General features: G+C 47.6%; 1 protein-coding gene and 1 long non-coding RNA gene across 2 annotated transcripts in view; one reads left to right on the top strand and one right to left on the bottom strand.

The window, feature by feature from the left end:
* The window catches only part of LOC144941117 (uncharacterized), a 36,560-nt gene extending 29,345 nt beyond the window's left edge, over nt 1-7,215 (bottom strand). The window contains exon 1 of the long non-coding RNA XR_013639223.1: nt 7,206-7,215. This is a non-coding gene — a long non-coding RNA (uncharacterized LOC144941117). The remainder of the gene's footprint in view (nt 1-7,205) is intronic.
* The window catches only part of GNG7 (G protein subunit gamma 7), a 261,780-nt gene continuing 242,054 nt past the window's right edge, over nt 4,120-23,845 (top strand). Inside the window, exon 1 of the mRNA XM_078867611.1 lies at nt 4,120-4,268. The gene's annotated coding sequence lies outside the window, so the exon portion shown is untranslated. The remainder of the gene's footprint in view (nt 4,269-23,845) is intronic.

Raw genomic sequence — 23,845 nt, 5'->3', positions numbered from 1 at the left:
CACTCGAAAGTCAGGTCACAAAGGTGAGTTGTTAAGCGAAGGTCGAGACGATGGAGGGGATGCTGCGAATGTGCAGAGGGGATGGCGTTCCAGACTTTGCCGGGGGATTCCTGGAACCTTGGTGTCGAGTTGTCTTGTGGTTGTTGTTGTTGTTGTTTGACTTGCATCCCACTGGGATATTTGCACAGGGGTTGGTGTACGGTGATATTTTCTGCAATATTTTGCTGTCTTTTCTTGGATTTTCTGTTTGCACTTAGTCACTTTAAGATGTTTTCTTGTTCATGTTTTTGTTTTTTGTTTGTTGCGGTTGCACCCGATTCAAGAGCCGAATGGCTCACAGGGCTATACCTAATCAATGAACTTTGAACTACGAGTCCCACTGCAAAGCCATCTCGACATCGCTGGCACGATGTGGGTTTCTTTTTGCTCTGGCGCCCCCCTGTGGTGACTTTCGTTATACCCCCGAGCTCGCTTCAACGCCACTTTGGAAGGCCGGGTTTGGGGGGCCATCCATTGAGTACGTGCGCATGGAGGGGGGTTAACCCAAATGCATCCGCTTGCGTATGGGGGGGGGGTCTACTGACAATGTACGCATAGGAAACGGGGGGGGGGGGGCGGTGAAGCCTCGATAATAATTTGTCTACATTGGCCTTCAAATTAGTTAGATAGTCCGGCGGTGGACTATCTGTTTGCTTAAACACGTTAATGTTATTAATCCTTGATCGTTTCTGCGTGGATTAAATATCGGACTTTCTATAGGATTCTTGGGGGGGGGGGGGGGGGTGCGTCAAGTGTACGTACGCAGGTGGGGGGGTTAAAAGTCCGCGTGCGTACAGGGAGAGGGGAGCAGGGGTTACATTTTGACAGATTTTTGCCTACCTACTGAATGGATGGCCCCTTTAAATCGATTCGTTAATTGTCTGGATAATTGTCGCTGTGATTGGCAAGCGGGAATCCCGTGAGAAATGCGATGTTTCCTCCGCATTGCAAGGGAGCCGCCCCAAGTTGTGTTTGCTTTTGTCGGCAAGAGAGTTTGACACGATGTTGTCATGTGCGCATGTTGGCAAAGACAAAGATCACCACCTGAACGGGGTTATAGCCTTGACAGACGTTTCGGGGGCAAGCGCTGTTAGCGAGCACCTATAAAGGGGGGTAAGGTGACGCGAGGTGGAGTGGGTGGCCTCTACCACGCCCGACCGCCTTTGTCTCCCTAGTGGAGATATTTCAACACACCGCACCAAGTTATGTTACTCATTTGAGGCCGAGGTGACCTTCACAGTGTATAACTCTGCATGTAGACAAAGGTCCCCCGTGTAGCCTGAACAAACTATTGGGGCAAGTGCTGTTAGCGAGTAGCACCTACGAAGGCCGGCACGGCACACGTGGGCGTGGGTGGTCAGCACCACGCCCGACCGCCTTTGTCTTCCCCAGTGGCGATGTTTACTACACACCACACCGGGTACTCATTTGAGGCTGAGTCGACATAGAGGATGCCCAGGACCGGTTCAGATAATCGTCACCGCTCCCCAAATTGCATGTAGATACACACACACCACATGGTAACCTCGCTTCGATGCAGGTAAAGGTTAATTGATATCAAGGCCGTAATTATAATATATATTGGGGGGGCACACATCCCCCCCAATATATATTGCGTCTTATATGATATACGTAGAATGCGGGAGTGAAAAACACTCGCAGCTTGGTCAAGTTAAACTTTTAGAAACGTCAACAAATTACTCGTTGTATGGCTATCGCCCGAAACGTCGCCTATTTTACGTATATTGTTTTTTAAGGCCACAGCGGGCACTAACGAGTTGTGTTTGTTAATTGGGAGGTCGTCTTTGCACCACGGCATTAGCATCAACCACCACGTCATCAATCCCTTCAACACACATCACTCACCGCTAACAACAACGACGACGTTGTTGTTGATGTTGTTGATGTTTGTGAACCGTCTCTTGTGAACGTCGCTCGAAAGACAACAGCGATTTCACCCCCCTCGCCCCCCTAACAACGTTGAGCCTGAACAGACTTCAGGCTCAACGTTGGTTCTTGGTTCTTTCGGTAAAGTCACGTAGAAGGGAAATAATAAAATAATACAAATAAAACAATAAAATTCTCACGACGTTTCTATTGCAACACAAGCCATCATCATCAGGTGTGAAACCCACAGCAAGACATTTTTTGAAAAAAAAGAACAATAAAATTCTCACGACGTTTCGATTGCAACACAAGCAATCGTCATCAGGTGTGAAAACCACAGCAAGAACATTTTTGAAAGAAAAAAAACTATAAAAATCTCACGACGTTTCGATTGCAACAAATAACAAAATAATACAAATAAAACAATAACACTCTCACGACGTTTCGATTTCAACACAAGCAATCGTCATCAGGTGTGAAAACCACTGCAATATTTTTTTGGGGGAAAAAAATAAAATTCTCACGACGTTTCGATTGCAACACAAGCAATCACCATCAGGTGTGAAACTCACAGCAAGACATTTTTTTGAAAAAAACCCAATAAAAATCTCACGACGTTTCGATTGCAACACAAGCAATCACCATCAGGTGTGAAACTCACAGCAAGAATTTTTTTGGAAAAAAACCCAATAAAAATCTCACGACGTTTCGATTGCACCACAAGCAATCATCATCAGGTGTGAAACCCACAGCAAGAAAATGTTTGAATATGAATCCCTGCAAGTCACGAAAGCTTTAAATCTAACCCTGAACAGACTGTTGGGGGCTACGAGTGATGTTAGCGAGCAGCAGCAGCAGCACGAGCCAGCCAGCAGCTAATGAAGGCCGACACGGACTGAGTGACACGCAGGGAAACACGCCAAGGCCGACGACTTTGCCAGGGTAGTCATTTGAGGCCGAGTCGACCTAGCGGAGGGCCCAGCAGCGGCTCAAGACAATCGCCACACGAATTAAGCCGGAGCCAGCCTCGGAGTGTGGCGGAACTTAACACGCTCACGTTGCAACTTCTGCACAAATTATATTTCCTGTGCAAGTGCAACCTGAAACGTCAAATGCAACAAACACAAAGGGCCTTAATTCTAGATTTGAAGCTTTCGTGACTTGCAAGGATTCATACTCTTAGGTTTTTTCGGTAAATTCACGTAGGTAAAAATAAATAATAAAAAGAATAGAAATAACAATATAAATTAATTTATGATTATTTATATTCGTTTTATTATTTAATTTTAAAAGTAATTTCTATTATTATTTATATTATTTGTATTATGTATTTAAAAATTAATATCTATTATTATTTAAATAATACATATTTTTATTTATATTTTTACATATGTGCAGGATGGGGGGGGGGTGGAGCCAGGAAGGTGAAGGTGGTAATAAACGTCGTGATTTAATAGTTTATTTTTATTATTTATAATATTTATTATTATTTATTTTTATTTTTACCTACGTGACTTTACCGAAAAAAACCTAAGAGTATGAATCTTGCAGTCACGAAAGATTCAAATCTAGAATTGTTTTACTCTCAATCGCCTGTGACCCGTAGCACAGAGGTGCCTGGCACGTACTGAATAAGCTGTAGGAGAGAGAAGAGAGTAGGGGTGTTTTAAGAACTATGAAGTATAAATTCATCTTCTTGGTTCTTTCGGTAAAGTCACGTAGAAGGGAAATAATAAAATAATAAAGATAAAACATCATAAAATACAATTGTACAATTGTATTTTACATAATAAAAAGTACAATTGTATTTTATTATGTTTAATTTTTATTATTTTAAGTCACGTAGAAGGGAAATAATAAAATAAAAAAATAAAACATCATAAAATACAATTGTATTTTATTAAATATTTTACTATTATCATGTAGAAGGGAAATAATACAATAATAAAAAGAAAACATAATAAAATACAATTGTATTTCATTAAATATTTTATTAAATCCAATTGTTTTTTATTATGTTTTATTTTATTATTTTATTACTTCCCTTCTACGTGACTTTACCGAAAGAACCAAGAATATTCAGTCACGAAAGCTTTAAATCAAAAATATAAATAAATTGTTTAGTGTTTGTGTGTGTGTAAGGGGAGTGAAGGTATCCCACAATGCTATCGCCCTCTCAGTCACCATCGCTTCCGGGTTAAGGGTCACGGTGGCGGAAGTGAGACATTCGCTACGACGACGGCGGCGAGTGGGGCTGACGCGAAATCTGCCGTCGCTGCTACATCCGTCTCACGTCTCACGCCTCGCACTCCCTGCCTCGTCGTCCACCTCGTCGTCCCAAGGTGAGGACACGCGTTTGTTACACAGCAACAGCAGCCACATCGCCACGCAGAAGGTTGCCACCACCACCACCACCTCCTCCTGCTGCTGCTGCCGCCTCCCCATCAACACCAACACATCCTCCTCCTGCCTCCCCATCACCACCACCACCCCAATCAACCTCCTCCCCATCACCACCAACACCTCCTCCTCCCTCCCCACCACCACCACCTCCTCCCTCCCCACCACCACCACCACCTCCTCCCTCCCCACCACCACCTCCTCCTGCCTCCCCATCACCACCTCCTCCCTCCCCACCACCACCTCCTCCCTCCCCACCACCACCTCCTCCCCACCACCACCTCCTCCCCACCACCACCTCCTCCCCACCACCACCACCTCCTCCTCCCTCCCCACCACCACCTCCTCCCTCCCCACCACCACCTCCTCCCTCCCCACCACCACCTCCTCCCTCCCCACCACCTCCTCCCTCCCCACCACCACCTCCCCACCACCACCTCCCCACCACCACCACCTCCCCACCACCACCACCTCCTCCCTCCCCACCACCACCTCCTCCCTCCCCACCACGACCTCCTCCCCACCACCACCACCTCCTCCTCCCTCCCCACCACCACCTCCTCCCTCCCCACCACCACCTCCTCCCTCCCCACCACCACCTCCTCCCTCCCCACCACCACCTCCTCCCTCCCCACCACCACCTCCCCACCACCACCACCTCCTCCTCCCTCCCCACCACCACCTCCTCCCTCCCCACCACCACCTCCTCCCCATCACCACCACCTCCTCCCTCCCCACCACCACCTCCTCCCCACCACCACCTCCTCCCCACCACCACCTCCTCCCCACCACCACCTCCTCCCCACCACCTCCTCCTCCCTCCCCACCACCACCTCCTCCCTCCCCACCACCACCTCCTCCCTCCCCACCACCACCTCCCTCCCCACCACCACCTCCCTCCCCACCACCACCTCCTCCCTCCCCACCACCACCTCCTCCCTCCCCACCACCACCTCCTCCCTCCCCACCACCACCTCCTCCTGCCTCCCCATCACCACCACCTCCTCCATCTTCCTCTCCACCACCACCTCCTGCCTCCCCATCACCACCACTACCTCCTCCTCCTGCCTCGCCATCACCACCACCACCTCCTCCTGCCTCCCCATCACCACCACCACCTCCTGCCTCCCCATCACCACCACCACCTCCTCCTGCCTCTCCATCACCACCACCTCCTCCTGCCTCCCCATCACCACCACCACCTCCTGCCTCCCCATCACCACCACCTCCTCCTGCCTCTCCATCACCACCACCTCCTCCTGCCTCTCCATCACCACCACCTCCTCCTGCCTCTCCATCACCACCACCTCCTCCTGCCTCTCCATCACCACCACCTCCTCCTGCCTCCCCATCACCACCACCACCACCTCCTCCTGCCTACCCATCACCACCACCACCATCACCACCTCCTCCTGCCTCCCCATCACCACCACCTCCTCCTGCCTCCCCATCACCACCACCTCCTCCTCCTGCCTCCCCATCACCACCACCACCACCTCCTCCTGCTGTCTCCCCATCACCACCACCCCAATCAACCTCCTCCCCATCACCACCAACACCTCTTCCTCCTGCCTCCCCATCACCAACTCCTGCCTCCCCATCACCACCACCTCCTCCTGCCTCCTCATCACCACCACCACCACCACCCCAATCAACCTCCTCCCCATCATCACCACCACCACCTCCTCCTGCCTCTCCATCACCACCACCTCCTCCTGCCTCCCCAACACCACCACCTCCTTCTGCCTCCCCACCACCACCACCCCAATCAACCTCCTCCCCCTACTATCTTCATCCTCGCACAATAGCGATGATACATATTTATCTTGTGAATTCTGTACGTGTAGGCGAGCGAGCGTGTGTTTTTTACGTGACACTAAACGTTTAGATAATATGTTGGGTTGTGTGTGTGTCGGAGTGGGGGGGGTGTTGATGATTTTGTTGAAAGGGAATTGGCGGTGGTTGAGGAGGAGGGGTCGTTTGATCGCTCGTTGTTATGGTGGGGAGGGAGGGGGCCAACGTTGTAGACGGTGGTGATGTGAACGCGATGATGATGATGGTGGTGATGATGATGGTGGTGATGATGATGGTGGTGGTGGTGATGGTGGTTGTGGTGATGATGATGATGGTTGTGGTGGTGTTCGGTTCGTTTAAATGCCGCTCGAGGGGTGGGAGGTGGTGGTGGTGGTTCGTGTGATGGACAAGAGGGCGGCTATAGACGCGGCCCTGTTTCCCGAGCTGTCGTTCTTCTCGCTCTCCTCCTCACTCTCGCGTGGTGGTGGTGGTGGTAGTGATGGTGGTTGTTGTGGTGGTTGTTGTGGTGGTGACGGTTGTGCTATTGTACGAGGGTTTGCGCCGCCGATGTTGGCTTGGGCCTGGTCTGACGGCCAGAGTCGAGGGCTCTGTCACCATAACCACCATCATCACATTCATCAGCAACATCATCAATAGCTACACTAATCGCACTCCGTATTTTAATCATCTCCATCATCTATAGTCTGACCAATCGTCCTTTTATACTAAACTTCATCACCATCATCTCCGTCTCTTAGACGACGCTCCTTCAGTCTCTACATCATAATCATCGATGGTCTGCCTTATAATAATACACATCAATATCGTCGTCATCATGATGATCATCATGCCCATCCTCAACTTACAAACAATTCTTCCCACTACACCATCATCATCGCCATCATCATCCATTTCAACCATCCTCATCGGCGATTCCTCGTCACCATAACACCGCGACAATCATCATCACCACCATCACCACCACCACCTTGTCACCTTACTGTCACCATTACCCTCATCATCATCACCTTACTGTCACCATTACCCTCATCATCACCATCACAACCATCATCACACCTCCTCACGTTGGGGTTGACGATGTTCGTCTGGCTTTCACGAGCCTCCTCGGCAAGGCCCCGCATGAGCATCGTGCTGTTCACATCTGCGTGTTACATTAAAATAAATAAACACTTACGATGTAATAACGCGGCGCATTCGTCTGTACACATCCGACGCTCGCAATAAAGAGCCACCATTCGCAATCACAATCATCAGCAGCAGCAGCCTCGGGTTGGACTAAAACGGAGTACTAGTTTGTTAGTGCCACCCGACGCTTCTCTCCCCCTGGTCCTTTCCAGCCTTACGAACGAATACGTTCCATCTCACGGGGTATTATTATATGTGACACTGTAGGGTTTAGATAAAATTAAAACCCAGCAGTGGAGCTGTATTTTCATGAATGTACTGATCCCCGACATGGGAATGTGGAATGTCCGCCGATGTGTTTTTGTTTACTGTGATCGGTAGGCGAACAGGTTTGAGCTCATCTGTCGAAAAGTGGAAAACACTTTTGACATTTTATAGAAATGTGGACTCTGACGTTTGATTTAATTAAAATGGTTTTGCTCCCATCCCTTCTAACGACGATCCGATTAAAGAATCTGTTATTTTGTTTATATGATCTTATTTGTACCGACTTAACTGTTAGTTCTAATGTGTGCTTGTCTTGTGTGTACTGGGTTATCTCATCCATACTGTCTATCCCATGTGTACTGTCTGCCAGCAGTGTGTACTGCCTTGCCTTTACTGTGTTGTCTGTACTATCAGTACAGTCTTCACAGTGTAAACTATATTGGCTGTACAGTCTTCACGGTGTAAACTATATTGCCTGTACAGTCTTCACGGTGTAAACTCTATTGGCTGTACAGTCTTCACAGTGTAAACTATATTGGCTGTACAGTCTTCACAGTGTAAACTCTATTGGCTGTACAGTCTTCACAGTGTAAACTATATTGGCTGTACAGTCTTCACGGTGTAAACTCTATTGGCTGTACAGTCTTCACAGTGTAAACTCTATTAGCTGTACTGTCTACACAGTGTAACCTCTTGGATGTACAGTCTTCACAGTGTAAACTCTATTGGCTGTACTGTCTTCACGGTGTAAACTCTACTGACTGTACAGTCTACACAGTGTAAACTCTATTGGCTGTACTGTCTTCACAGTGTAAACTCTATTGGCTGTACTGTCTTCATAGTGTAAACTCTATTGGCTGTACAGTCTTCACAGTGTAAACTCTATTGACTGTACTGTCTTCACGGTGTAAACTCTACTGACTGTACAGTCTACACAGTGTAAACTCTATTGGCTGTACAGTCTTCACAGTGTAAACTCTATTGGCTGTACTGTCTTCACGGTGTAAACTCTATTGACTGTACTGTCTTCACAGTGTAAACTCTATTGACTGTACTGTCTTCACGGTGTAAACTCTACTGACTGTACAGTCTACACAGTGTAAACTCTATTGGCTGTACTGTCTTCACAGTGTAAACTCTATTGACTGTACAGTCTTCACGGTGTAATCTCTACTGACTGTACAGTCTACACAGTATAAACTCTATTGGCCGTACAGTCTTCACAGTGTAAACTCTATTGGCTGTACTGTCTTCACAGTGTAAACTCCATTGGCTGTACTGTCTTCACAGTGTAAACTATATTGGCCTTACAGTCTTCACAGTGTAAACTATATTGGTTGTACAGTCTTAACAGTGTAAACTCTATTGGCTGTATAGTCTTCACAGTGTAAACTCCATTGGCTGTACTGTCTTCACAGTGTAAACTATATTGGCTGTACAGTCTTCACAGTGTAAACTCTATTGGCTGTACAGTCTTCACAGTGTAAACTCTATTGGCTGTACAGTCTTCACGGTGTAAACTATATTGGTTGTACAGTCTTAACAGTGTAAACTCTATTGGCTGTATAGTCTTCACAGTGTAAATTCCATTGACTGTACTGTCTTCACAGTGTAAACTATATTGGCTGTACAGTCTTCACAGTGTAAACTCTATTGGCTGTACAGTCTTCACAGTGTAAACTCTATTGGCTGTACAGTCTTCACAGTGTTAACTCTATTGGTTGTACAGTCTTCACAGTGTAAACTCTATTGGCTGTACAGTCTTCACAGTGTAAACTCTATTGGCTGTACAGTCTTCACAGTGTAAACTCTATTGGCTGTACTGTCTTCACAGTGTAAACTCCATTGGCTGTACTGTCTTCACAGTGTAAACTATATTGGCCTTACAGTCTTCACAGTGTAAACTATATTGGTTGTACAGTCTTAACAGTGTAAACTCTATTGGCTGTATAGTCTTCACAGTGTAAACTCCATTGGCTGTACTGTCTTCACAGTGTAAACTATATTGGCTGTACAGTCTTCACAGTGTAAACTCTATTGGCTGTACAGTCTTCACAGTGTAAACTCTATTGGCTGTACAGTCTTCACGGTGTAAACTATATTGGTTGTACAGTCTTAACAGTGTAAACTCTATTGGCTGTATAGTCTTCACAGTGTAAATTCCATTGACTGTACTGTCTTCACAGTGTAAACTATATTGGCTGTACAGTCTTCACAGTGTAAACTCTATTGGCTGTACAGTCTTCACAGTGTAAACTCTATTGGCTGTACAGTCTTCACAGTGTTAACTCTATTGGTTGTACAGTCTTCACAGTGTAAACTCTATTGGCTGTACAGTCTTCACAGTGTAAACTCTATTGGCTGTACAGTCTTCACAGTGTAAACTCTATTGGCTGTACAGTCTTCACAGTGTAAACTCTATTGGCTGTACAGTCTTCACAGTGTAAACTCTATTGGCTGTACAGTCTTCACAGTGTAAACTCTATTGGCTGTACAGTCTTCACTGTGTAAACTCTATTGGCTGTACAGTCTTCACTGTGTAAACTCTATTGGCTGTACAGTCTTCACGGTGTAAACTCTATTGGCTGTACAGTCTTCACAGTGTAAACTCTATTGGCTGTACTGTCTTCACAGTGTAAACTCTATTGGCTATACAGTCTACACAGTGTAAACTCTATTGGCTGTACTGTCTTCACAGTGTAAACTCTATTGGCTGTACAGTCTTCACAGTGTAAACTCTATTGGCTGTACTGTCTTCACAGTGTAAACTCTATTGGCTGTACAGTCTACACAGTGTAAACTCTATTGGCTGTACTGTCTTCACAGTGTAAACTCTATTGGCTGTACAGTCTTCACAGTGTAAACTCTATTGGCTGTACAGTCTTCACAGTGTAAACTCTATTGGCTGTACAGTCTTCACAGTGTAAACTCTATTGGCTGTACAGTCTTCACAGTGTAAACTCTATTGGCTGTACCGTCTTCACAGTGTAAACTCTATTGGCTGTACCGTCTTCACAGTGTAAACTCTATTGGCTGTACAGTCTTCACAGTGTAAACTCTATTGGCTGTACTGTCTTCACAGTGTAAACTCTATTGGCTGTACAGTCTTCACAGTGTAAACTCTACTGACTGTACAGTCTTCACGGTGTAAACTCTACTGACTGTACAGTCTTCACCATGTAAACTCTATTGGCTGTACTGTCTTCACAGTGTACACTCTATTGGCTGTACTGTCTTCACAGTGTAAACTCTATTGGCTGTACAGTCTTCACAGTGTAAACTCTATTGGCTGTACAGTCTTCACAGTGTAAACTCTATTGGCTGTACAGTCTTCACGGTGTAAACTCTATTAGCTGTACAGTCTTCACAGTGTAAACTCTATTGGCTGTACTGTCTTCACAGTGTAAACTCTATTGGCTGTACTGTCTTCACGGTGTAAACTCTATTGGCTGTACAGTCTTCACAGTGTAAACTCTATTGGCTGTACAGTCTTCACGGTGTAAACTCTATTGGTTGTACAGTCTTCACAGTGTAACCTCTATTGGCTGTACAGTCTTCACAGTGTAAACTCTATTGGCTGTACTGTCTTCACAGTGTAAACTCTACTGACTGTACAGTCTTCACGGTGTAAACTCTACTGACTGTACAGTCTTCACGGTGTAAACTCTATTGGCTGTACTGTCTTCACAGTGTAAACTCTACTGACTGTACAGTCTTCACAGTGTAACTCTATTGGTTGTACAGTCTTCACAGTGTAACCTCTATTGGCTGTACAGTCTTCACAGTGTAAACTCTATTGGCTGTACTGTCTTCACAGTGTAAACTCTACTGACTGTACAAACTTATTGTCTGTACTGTCAGAGTACATAATGTGCTGCCTTCATAGTTTATAATGTATTGTCTGTACTGCCGTGTCTCTTACTGTCTCTTTCTCTCACCGCCTTCCTCTCCTATATTACCATATTGTCAGTACTGTCTTGTCCGTACTGCCCATCTCATTATTTGTACTCTTATTTTTCTGCCACCGCTCATTCTGCCTCTGCTTGGCTGTCCAGTCTGTACTCTCTGTACTCCGCATGTTGTCTGCCGTTTGTTTTGCAGGGCCGCCTTTCTTCCGTCTCATCTGTACTGCCCTGTTCGTTGTACTGCCTCGTGTGCCCTGCCTCCGTTCCGACAGCCTGAGCCATCTGACGCGATGCACACACCTTGACAGTACTGCACCCGCATCGAAGGCAGTCGATTCTTCACTCGGGACTCATCGCGTAACGTGCTATCGTGATCGTAAACGATATTAATCGGCGATGAACGACGTCGCTCGCCTTTCTGCCGGGCACTTTTCTCCACGGATGCGTTGGTGCTACTCTGCTGCGTCTCCCTCTTCGTACGACTTTGGAGGGTTTCTCCGGGTACTGCGGTTTCCATTCACGTTGCTGTCAACCCACACGGTTTAAGCCTCGTATTCTTGTGCAGGGAAATTGAGTTCTCAGGTCCATACGCGGCGTGCAGTCGTTTTAAATTACGGTCAAACACATTTTTTCTGTGTCCCTCTGTTTGTGTTTCTCTCCTTGCGCTGGGACTTTGTAGGATGAACGTTGAGATTCATGAGGGGCACGGGGTGACCAATAAGGTCTGAATTGGTCTGTCATAAGGTAGGGCACTGATAAGGGGTTGATAGTTAGGCATTCATTCCGCCGCTGTAACATGTGAGGGTTGACCCTCACATGTTACATGGGAGGAGGGGGGGGTTATTTGGCCATACTTCACCACGCTGGCCATTGAGGTTTTTTTTTGTACAGGCGGTGAACATAGCAGTATAGTACAACCGTCGATTTGCTGTGCTGCCCGATGGCGGCCAATTAGGATGGTCACTCGGCCAGACACTATCCAGGTTCAACAACCCTGCTGCTTTAGCTTCCTATAACTGCCAGCACGTAGCCAACCGTGCTAATTGGAGGTGCGAGTTGAGGCACTTGCCCGGTGATTTTGGTAATCGGCCAACATACAGGAAGAGGCGCCATGGTAGCGAGATGTTAACTACCTCGCCTGGTATGCAGGAGGGATCGTGGGTTCGATCCCGACCCTGACGCCTGCTGCTGTATAATTGGAGTTTGCATGCTCTGCATGTGGTTGTGTGGATTTTTCTCCGGGTCCTCCGGTTTTTAGCCACCACATTGAGAATCAACAACGTGTGTTTAGAGTATTTGGTTGCTCTAAATTTGCACGTGATAAGCCACTTTGTGACAGCCAGGTCGCATCTGAAAAAGAGCCGCATCGCTCAGTGGGCCTTACCTGGTAAAATAAAAAATAGTTTAGTTTATAGTACAGACTCGTTATTAAAATGACCAAACATCCCAACGCAGGATCTACATGAAAGAAGAGTCTCTGGTACTTCTTTGAGGATTTTGTGGGTAAATAAATGGGCTCTGTGTTGAGGTGAAAGAAAGCAGCGGAGTTGAACTGGTGGTGGCAAAGGGGTTCGGTATGAGAGCTCTGTGTAAAAAGTGTGGTTTTGTTCAGTGTATTTCTAATTTCAAATGTCTGATACACTGGAATTGATTATCTCAAGAATTAAGTGCAGACATTTGAGAAGTTGTCTCTCGATTTTCGATTAAGTAAATCGATTAGCTATTGCCTAAGTGGAACAGCGTGATGATAAACAGAAGCGTGTGTGTGTGTTTCAGTGACGTGCGGTGAGGTCAATGGCTCGTTTCAGAGCCAGATTCACACACTGAGGGGGGCGTGTCCTCACTGAGGGAGGCGTGTCCTCACTGAGGGGGCGTGGTCTCACTGAGGGGGGCATGTTAGACACGTCCCCCTCAGTGAGGCAGATGTCATAGCTGCCTCCCCTGGTGCTTTTTTATTGCAGTTTCATGACGAGACCAGCGAGCTTAAATATCTTTATACACATACGTGAATAAGTTACCTGTAGTATGGAAGGTGAGGACATGAAATTAAGGGGTCTACAAACATTACATTGGTGACATACTTAGATAGTAACAGGCACGCGCTTATTGCCTGCGTTCCATCCAGTTACTGAGGGGTTGCGCAATCAGAGGGGAGGCTGAGCTCGTCGCTGCCTCACCTCTTGTCTCTTCCTGTATTTGCAGCGGAACTCCGCAAATTTGGCGATTTTTTTACTATAAAAATGATTGGAATCGTACATAAATGACATTTATAATACAGATCAGTGGAGAAATCTTAATGTATATATTTTTTAATTCTTTTTTTTTTACTTTTCGTAACAGCTATTTTCATTGGAGTATGGCAGGTGAGGCTCTGCCTCCCCTGCCTCCCCTGACCGCACGTCCCTGGTGTGTTTGCATGGTGAACTGTAGTGCAGTGGTTAGCGTGTGGCACTACAAAACCAGCAACCCGAGTTCGATTCCCACTCACGACCAATACCAGTGGTAGCCATTATCAGAATGAGTCCTGGGCCTCCTCTAGGTGGACTCGACCTCAAATGAGTACCTGGTGCGGTGTGTAAACATCGCCACTAGGGAGACAAAGGCAGCCGGGCGTGGTGCTGGCCACCCCCCCCCCCCGTGTGCCATGCCGACCTTCATAGGTCATCATTAACAGTACTGGAGTCTGTTGAGGCTTTCAGGGTGATCTTTGTCTTTGTGTATGTAAATGTTATGGGTATATAAATGGGGAGTGGTGGAGCAGCAAACTGGGCAATTTGGGTTTGATTTCTGGCCACGGCTCTCATCAATGAGTTACGAGTGATATCTGAACTGGTCTTGGGCTGCTTCTAGATTGACTCAGCCTGATACGAGTAACTGGTGCGGTGTACAAACACCAATACTGAGGAGAAAAAAATGGGCTAAGTGTTTTTTTTTGCCACTCTGCCCCGTGGTGCTTTGTTCCACTTGGCTTTGATCCATTGCGTTGTTGGCAAGGGTCAATGGATCACCTATGAGGTGGCTTGTAGATGGCAGTACAGAAAGTGGGTTCGTGAGCCCTCATGAACAGACATTTGATTGTGTGTAGTGGGTTTTCTCCGGATACTGTACTCTGCTTTTCTCCCATGCAAAGCCATGAATATGAATTTGCCAAAATTCCAAATGTAGAAAAACCTTTCTGAATTCGATTCAATTCAAGAATAATTATTTTTGGTCCGTACTGTTCTTACTGCGTTGTTTGTATTGTTCCTCTCTTTGGTACTTCCCCATCCCCGTCATTCTATGGCTCGTCCAAACCCGCTGATGGAAGTTCCACATTACCATGGCCAACGCTTTCTTTAAACGTGTGCACCATGTGCATAGTAAATCATCAGTGCTCCCAATTCTATCATCATCATCATCAGCCATGATCTACCCACTGCTGGATGGGGTCTTCATACCCAATTCTCGATATCCCTTTTTGTATCTGTGTCTCTTTGCGTCTCGCTCTCTACTATAGCCCTACAACCTCCATTGTCGGTCGGTGTGGGACGCTATGTGCAGAGTGGTGGCATGGTAGTTATCGCGTTGCGCTATGAACCGAGTGACCTGAGTTTGATTCCTGGCCGAGTCGGCAACCCGACAGGGGATTCCAACTCAGGCGTGTATTCCCAGCATGCACCTCTCCGTTATTCATTGCAGCTTTAGTTCCATTTTCTTTGTCAGTGTTTGTGATCCGTATGGCCACAGCAGGTAATATACATGACGGTGCCACTCACTCCGAATGCAAGTTTGCTAGATTCAAGATCACGCCTCCTTGTGTTTTATTCATACCTCCAATTAGCACGGTTGGCTATGTACGGTGCGAAAGAAGTTCTACATACCTACATGCATTTGTTTGCCTTCAACGGAAGCCACTGTGAGTTTAAATACGACCCCTCAATATTTACCGCTTGCTCGGCGGAGAGGGGAGGAGGGAGTGAGGGAGGGGGTGGTGAGGGAGGGGGGTGAGGTGGTGCTTGTTCACCGATTACACAAAAAGACAAGAATGAGCAGAAAGTATGTACGTATGTACGCTGAACTTCTTTCACGCCGTACGTAGCCAAACGCCAAATCATGTTGGGAGCGTGGAGAATCGATCGCCACGAATCGAGGGTGGAGCGTCGTATCGCTGCAAAAAAAATCAGCGCGTGTTTTAATTGAACATTTGTTATTGTGCACCAATACGAGTCCGAACGCGCCGCGCTGATCACACGCCGTAAGCTAATTTGAAATAATAATGAGTTTTTTTTTAAGTCGTGTTGTACACTGCTTAAGCCGCGTTGCGTCGGCTGGCACGAGGTAGCAACGATTGTAAGTTTTATCCCGCAAAAAAAAAATTCAAACACAAACAACATTCCTGTGCAAAGAAAAAAAAACCCAAACCCCTCGGTCGGAACTTGCTTAATTTTTGAGTCCGTTGGGATGTGAAAAGAAATGTGTGGCAGTTTGACTATAAAAGGACTTGCTGGGGAAATGAATGAAATGCGGGCCACGTGCTCATTCCGCCTGGCTGTTGCGTTTATTGTTCCGGCTTTGTTCTAAAATAAGACGTCGCATGGGACACACTTATATCTTGCCCAATTCTTAATGTTAACTGTCTCGCCTGGTATACAGGAGGTTCGTGGGTTCCGATCCCGACCCTGACGCCTGCTAAATATTTGGAGTTTGCATGTCTCTCTCTCTCCTCGTGATCGCGTGGATTTTTATTCGGGTCCTCCTGTTTTTCCCTCTACAGTTAGAATCAACGTGCGTTTAGAGTATTTGGCTGCAATACATTTCCACACGTTAAGCCACTTCGTTAAGCTATAATTTATGGCCAAATGTGCTATATAGCTCAGTGGGCCTTACCTGGTAACATCACAACATTTTTAACAGTTTGTTACGTTTTGGTTTCACTTGCGCTGCTTGCATTGGGCATCGTGGTTATCACGTGACTCATTCCGTCGGCTGAGCAGTGCACCACATTGTGTGAGAGAGTGCCCTGGATGATGCTGTTACACAACTACATCTGAATTCAGGTTCCCCCTTATCAGGTTACACCTCGTCAGGTTCCCCCTTATCCACACTAAGGTGGTGCTGTGCCTTCCCACATGCCCTGCTAAGAGTTTTTGTTTTCCATTTGGCAAAGCAATATTGTCATCCTCACAACTGGAACTTTGCCAAATGCCAAACCAAATATAGAAATATGTTTCTCTCTGTGCGGTCATTGATGACCAGACTGAGGCCATCAACTCGCCAAACCAGAGAACCCGGTTTCCTCGCGATCAAGCTGTGTGACTCTGGGTGTCTGTGTAAGTCTATACTTAAATCAGTACCTGGTGCAGTGTTGTGTAGTAAACATCGCCACGAGGGAGACAGAGGCGGCCGGGCATGGTGCTGGCCGCCCACCCCCTTCGTGTGCCGTGCCGGCCTTCATAGCTGCTCGCGAACAGCGCTTGCACAACAGTTTGTTAAAGGCTATATGGGGATCTTTGTGTTCTGTACATTTATAAGGTCTATATAATAAGTGTTATTCTCTACGTGAGCCTGTGATCCTCTATGAGCGCACGGACCTCTATGTAGGGATATGGGTCTCTTTGTACGCGAGTATATGGGTCTCTATCTGAGCCTCTCTGAGTCTCTGTGTATATCGTTGGCAAGTGGACCAACTCATCACTCAACCCTCTTGGAGAACCCAGCGTAAACACAGGTGGGCAGGCGAAACTCCTCGATTTTTGACCCAGGGTCTCAAGCTATGCAGTCTGAGCTGTCGCTGACCTCGTCATTATGAATCCACTTGAGCCCCACGCGGCCACGTCGCGCTATTTTGTTATTGCTGGCGCGGGGAATGTCGACGGAGACCGAAAGCCGTATTGTTACTGCTTGCGAGCGCTTTTTGAAACTCTTGCAGCCAAAGGCCTTGTGAAGGTGACGTAATGCTCACACCGAGGGAAAGGAAGAAATGCGGTCGCACGTTTTTCTCCAAGCGAAGCGCCAACGGCGCTTGCAACGATTTTCGAGGGGCGATGAAAGTTGCTTAGAGAAGCTGCTACTGCCGCTGCTGCTGCTACTGCCGCTGCTGCTGCTACTGCTGCTGCTACTGCTGCTGCTACTGCCGCTGCTGCTACTACTGCCGCTGCTGCCATGGGTGCTCGCTTGATGCCATTGGCTTAGCGCAAGGGGTCGGCAACCTGCTGCACCGGAGCCGCACGCGGCTCTTTCAGGACTGCTTCGTGACGTTGTTTTTGAAATGACCACCCGCTCGCATTCGCGTGCATTGGCGGCTCTTGAAATATTTAGATTTTTGTTACCGAATTCGGGGAAAAAATGTCTCTTGTTATCATGGTTTTCCGACCTGGGGCTTAGCGCAATTGGCACGGGAACCTTGGCCAATGAAAAATCCTGGTGCCTGGGCCCCCCCTGCAGCCTGTGTGTCCCGGTGCAGTTACACTGCCTGCACACTCATTCATTCGCTATGCCCCTGGCTAATGTGCTGCAGCTGCAGCTGCTGCTGCTTCCCCTTGCAAACATCTTGTGAAGGAAAACATTGCCACTTTTGACTTCGCTTTTTTTGAAGGTCCAGGAGATAGCCCAAGGTGAGAGGGACCATTCGTACTTGGGCATGCTCTGGTATTTTGTGAGACGTTGTACTTGCTAGGATTTGTGAGTCAATTAACATGGATTTTTCATATTTTTTTTATTGAATTGGATATTTTTCTGCAGTCGTGTTAAATGTTTGTGTTTATCGGGATCATGTCATCAGATTAATTTTCCGTTTGAAAGTCTTGAGCCGGCAGTGCCTGAGAGAGCAGCCCTGGCAGGCGAGATCACACAACTCCTTCCGAAGTCTGATCAAACACATCTCTCTGTCCTCACGAGGGCCACACCTTTTATGTGCCCTTAAAATAATGTTGGTCGGACGCTTGGGCGGTGGTGGCTTCGCACGTGCCCGCCTGTAATCGAGCGCTTGTGTGAAGGCAGCAGCAAGGGTTGGTGGATCACCGCACACATGTCCGTGAAAGTCCCTTCTACCCTTGGGCAGACGAGGAAGTGCCATTCCCTGGCTAGTAAGGATAAGGCGGTACAGCAAGCTGACTAAATCTCTATCTTTTTCCATCTGTACGGTAATGGAGTGTTGCCGCGCCCTCGCGTTTGTGGGCTTTCTCTGGGTGCTCCAGTTTCCTCCCACACGTGAATAAATGAACATGACTCGTCATCATTAATTGGCTGAAAACATCTTTTAAAAATCGAATTTGACTTAAAAAAATTGAATTTACCAGGTAAGGCCCACTGAGCTGTATAGCTCTTTTTCAGAAGCTCAAAGAAGTGGTTTATCACGTGAAAATATATAGCAGCAAAATACCCTAAGCGCATGTTGATTCTAAATGTGGGGGGAAAAACTGGAGGACCCAGAGAAAAATGCACGTGACCACAGGGGGAGAGACATGCAAACCCCGAATATACAGCAGGCGTCAGGGTTGGGATCGAACTCACGACCTCCTGCATACCAGGCGAGGCAGTTAACATCTCGTCACCACAGCAGCAGGACCAGCTTGAAAAAGAGTCCGACAATTCAGTGTGGCTTTCCTGGATAAATAAGTAAATTCATTCATTTGTATCATTATCAATCAAACGAAAATGTTTCAGTCTCAGTGCTGGAGTTCAGCAACATTAAGTGACAAAACAAACTTAACACGATGTTTTTTTTGTTTGCGCATGCAGTCATTGGTGACGAGACTGAGACCATGAACTGGTCGCGCTTTGAAATTTCGGTTTAGATCACGGGGGCGTCTATCACCTGGATTCAAACCCAGGTACTCTGAGGTGCCGTCTCCATGCCTCTGACCTCTGTGTCACCCAGCTTCCTCTTAGTGTCCGTGTTTATGCTCATTATACGCGCATCAAGTCGCGTGTTTATAAGAACGCAAATGTTAACTCCGGGCTCTAGTGGAATGGAACAAGATGAACAAACAACACGCAAGGCATGCAGTACAAATGAGGCAAGAAGCAAATTAGGTTCTTGTATTAAAATAATGAACGTTCCTCTATTGTAATTCTATTGTAATTCTATTGTAATTCTATTGTAATTCTATTGTAATTCTATTGTAATTCTATTGTAATTGTGCTCCAATACATAATGATACTGGTAGGAACCTCCTGGTTACACCAGCCCACAGGGGATTAATGTGTACGTCGTGCAGGGAGGGGCTGGGTGGGGAGGGAGGAGCTGGGTGGGGAGGGGAGGGTGGGGAGGGGCCTTGGTGGGGAGGGGAGGGGCTGAGTGGGGAGGGGAGGGGCTGAGTGGGGAGGGGCTGGGTGTGGAGGGTGGGGGTGGGAGGGGTGGGGCTGGGTGCGTTGGGGCTGATCACCCCGTGGTGCCCTTATAAAACTCAACGTTTAACCTACTCACGCCGGCTTGTGCCCGCCCTCACAGCTGGCCATATTTGCGGAATACACCACGCCGCCGTTGACCCTGGCCATTGACCGAGCAACCCAACGTTCCTAGAATTACAGCTCCCTCTGTAGGAATGTGATAATGTAGTTTGTGTCATTGCAATGGGGTGTGTGATTGCAGTCGGGTGTGTGCTGGCTGTGTGTGTGTGGTTGAGTGAGTGTGTGGTTGGGTATCGGTAGTGTAGTGGTTAGCACATTGCACCACAATCCCGATGAGCCGAGTTTGATTCCTGCACACAGTCAACACCATTGGCGATTACCTGAGCGGGTCCTGCCCCCCCCCACCCCTCCACCTAAGTCGACTCAGCCTTAAATGAGTACCTGGTACGGCGTGTAAACATCCGCATGTGGGAGACAAAGACAGCTGGGCATGGTGCTGGCCATCGACCCTCTCGTGTGCTATGCCGGCCTTAATAGGTGCTCGCTAACATCACCTGCCCCAACAGTCGGTCAAGACTATTTGGGGGATCTTTGTCTTTGTTTGGTTGGGTAGGTGGGCGTGTAGTCAAGTATGTGCGCGGTCGAGTGTGTCGGTTGTTGTACGGTTGAGTGGGTGAGTGGCTGAGTTGATGGTTAGCTAGGTTCCTGTGTGTTTGTGTGGTTGGGTGGTTGCCTAAGTCACTCGATGTGCGGTTGGTGGCTGTCTGAGTGAGTTGGGTGAAAAGTTGGACAGGTAATGTCACCGTACGCCACGGGGGGACCGCGTTGAAACCGGAAGAGCGGGCTCGTTATTGTAACCATACTCATCTGCCTCTGCGATTTTACTCCTGCTACATGTTTTGTCTTTAAATGTCATTTTCTGTCACCTGTCGCTCGAGTGTTCATCACAGCCGCCAGTAACACCGCATTGACAACTAAAGAATAAAAACAAATAATCAAGACAATTGGAATTCCAATGCCGTTTCAGGTTAGTTTAACACGTAGGCTACCAATATTATCCATCATGAAGGTTGTTATTTGGGTTAGATCGCGTAAATATAAATGTGTCATTAAACCCGCCACCACCCAACACGGCCAATCGGTATTCTTTGTCACGTAAACAGAACGTGCCAATTCGTGACCAGTTCAGCACACCGGTTGTGTGTTGGAGAGTGTAAACCCACAACATTTGCAATTCGAGCACCGTGACTTGTCGCCGGTTACTACAAATGCTTTCTCACGCCACTGCTGGCAGAAGGCCCTCCGCTCGAGGGAGCTCCGGAGAGCCCCTCTGATGGGTTGTTTTGGCACGCTTGATTCCCGCTGGCCACAATGAACTTTCTAAAAAGGAGCGGGGAGCGCACCCACACTTTACCCCGCACTTTTGTACTGCTGGGTGAACAGAGGTGGCGTGAGGATTTAAGCAACTTGCTCTATTGTTTCAGCTATAATAACAACAACGATGCATGTATTTATTTATCCAGGAAAGCCACGCTGAGTTGTAGGACCCTTTTTCAAGAGGGTCCTGCCACGCCAATTAACGATGAGTGTTTATGCGTGTGGGAGGAAACCGGAGAAAACCCATGGAGAAAACTCATGTGCGTGAGGGGGCAACACTCGATCTCATACAGAAGGGATAGATGGTATCAGTCCACACTTTGCTGTACTGCATTCTGCTGGGCAGAGCCAGCGCATACGGGGTTTTGCACCTCAACGCTCAGGGAAAGGGAGTGTGGAGTGAGGCAACGTTCGATCCCCGTACAAGACAGAAACAGATGGCAGTTAAATTTCGATTTAAAGCTTTCGTGACTGCAGGGATTCATCTTCTTGGTTCTTTCGGTAAAGTCACGTAGAAGGGAAATAATAAAATAATAAAAATAAAACATAAAAATATAACATAACAAAATACAATTCAGCACGCCGGTGTGTTGGAGAGTGTAAAAAATAAAACATAATAAAATACAATTGTATTTTAAAATGTTTTATTTGTTATTATTTTATTATTTCCCTTCTACGTGACTTTACCGAAAGAACCAAGAAGATGGCAGTTAGTCCAATTGCTGCACTCCTCCTCGACTGCCCTCGAAGAAGCGGTGATCCACCAACCCTCGCTGCTGCCTCCACAGCGCTGCTGGGTTACAGGCGGCAGGCAGCTCCCGTGTGCAGTGTAGCCGCCACCATCGCCAACCAGCCACCGCACGCTGGCAGCCCGAATCGGACCGAGGATTTCTGGATTGCAAGTCCAATGTCACTTTGCCTCTACAACCAGCACCGTGGCGTTCGTCGTCTCAGTACGCCCTCACAAAGCTTTGCAAGCCGTGGTTCAGTGCAGGAATTTCCTGTTTTACATTGATGAAGCTAGTTGTAATTACTGGCAAAACGTCGTACTCAGATTGTAAATGTTGTGGCTTTGCTCTCCAACACACCGGTGTGCTGTACTAGTAACGAATCGGCACGTTCTGTTTATGTGACAAACCTTACTAATTGGCTGTGTCGGGTGGTGGCAGGTTTAACGACGAATATATGTATCCGATCTAACCCAAAAATTCTGTATTATGGATGATATTGGTCACGAAAGCCTATGTGTTAAACTGGGTTTTCTGTTGTTGCCTGGTATGGGTTTATTTAGATTTCTCTTCTCTGTCTATCGATTTGGTTGGCGTGTGTGTGTGTGCGCGCGCGTGCGGGGAGCGGTCATGCAACGATTATCGCGCTGTGCTACAACACCAGTGATGATTATCTGAACCGGTCATGGTCCTCAACTAAGTCGACTATGTCTCAAATGAGTACCTGGTGCGGTGTGTTTATCATCGCCACTGAGAAGACAAAGGTGGCCGTGCAGGGTGCTGGCCACTCACCCCCTCGTGTGCCGAGCCGGCCTTCATAGGCACTCGCTAACATCACTTGCCCCAAAAGTCTGTTTAGGTTATGCGAGGGGTTTTTGTCTTTATGTGCGTGTGTGCGTGCGCGCGCGCGTGAAAAGAAATTCAATTACGCAAAGAATTTGTGAAATTACGCACACACACACAAACCCACGAGAGAGAGAGGCGCGTCCCGCCAGCGTCCTATTCTTTTTGTCTTTTGAGAGATTGAAAAGGAAATGTACTGGTCACTGTACACGTGTACAAGAAAAGCCACACAGACAAAGATGAGGACAAAGATCTGCCCCATAGCCGCACAAACCCATGGGGCAGGTGCCGTTGGTGAGCACTTTAGAAAAGCAAGAACGGCGCACTGAGTTGAACTCGGGGAGACCCACGGCCGGTTCAGATATTCCCCACCTATTGTTCGTGAGCGGGAATCGAACTCGGGTTGCCGGGGTCGTCGCGCAAGCTCGCCTAACCGCCGCACTTACCCCTCCCCCACGGTTATAGTACACGCATAACTGCACACGCGTACACCTCAAATACACGGACACCCACTTGCATGCGTACTCAAGGACAAAGATCCCCCGTATAGCCTGAATAGACTTTTGGGGCAAGTGCTGTTAGTGAGCACCTATTAAGGCCGGCGCAGAACTCGAGAGGGTGGGTTGCCAACACCACGCCCGGCCGCCTTTGTCTCCCTCGTGCCGATGTTTACACACTGCACCAGGTACTCATTTGAGGTTCAGTCGACCTAGGGGAGGCCAATGACCGGTTCAGATAATCACATGCGGGTGCATACTCGCACACATATACACACCCATGGACACACCTCATTTTCTTTCCGTCTCTCTCACACATACATTCAAAGAAAATTCTTGACACATTCTCACGCACGCACTCGCTCACCCTCTTTCCCATTATAGGCCATGTAGGCCATTGGGGAAAGTGGCTGTTAACAAGCAACCAATGAGAAGGCCAGCTCGACACAACCTGATAATCGGTATGGCTAGCGCCAGGCCTCTCCGCCGTTGTCTTTCTCCAGTGCCTGCTGATGTTTTAGCGCACAGCACAGCAGCTACTGATTTAAGGCTGAGCTGACTTAGGAGAGGCCCAGGACATCCTCTGACACCACCGACATTTGGCGACCCAGATCTGCGCTCGCAAGTGAGA

Source organism: Lampetra fluviatilis, chromosome 24 (assembly GCF_964198595.1).
Source record: "Lampetra fluviatilis chromosome 24, kcLamFluv1.1, whole genome shotgun sequence".
In the NCBI taxonomy this organism is placed as follows: Eukaryota; Metazoa; Chordata; class Hyperoartia; order Petromyzontiformes; family Petromyzontidae; genus Lampetra; species Lampetra fluviatilis.
The sequence above is the reverse complement of the archived record's forward strand: the minus strand, read 5'-3'. Positions and strand labels throughout refer to the sequence as shown.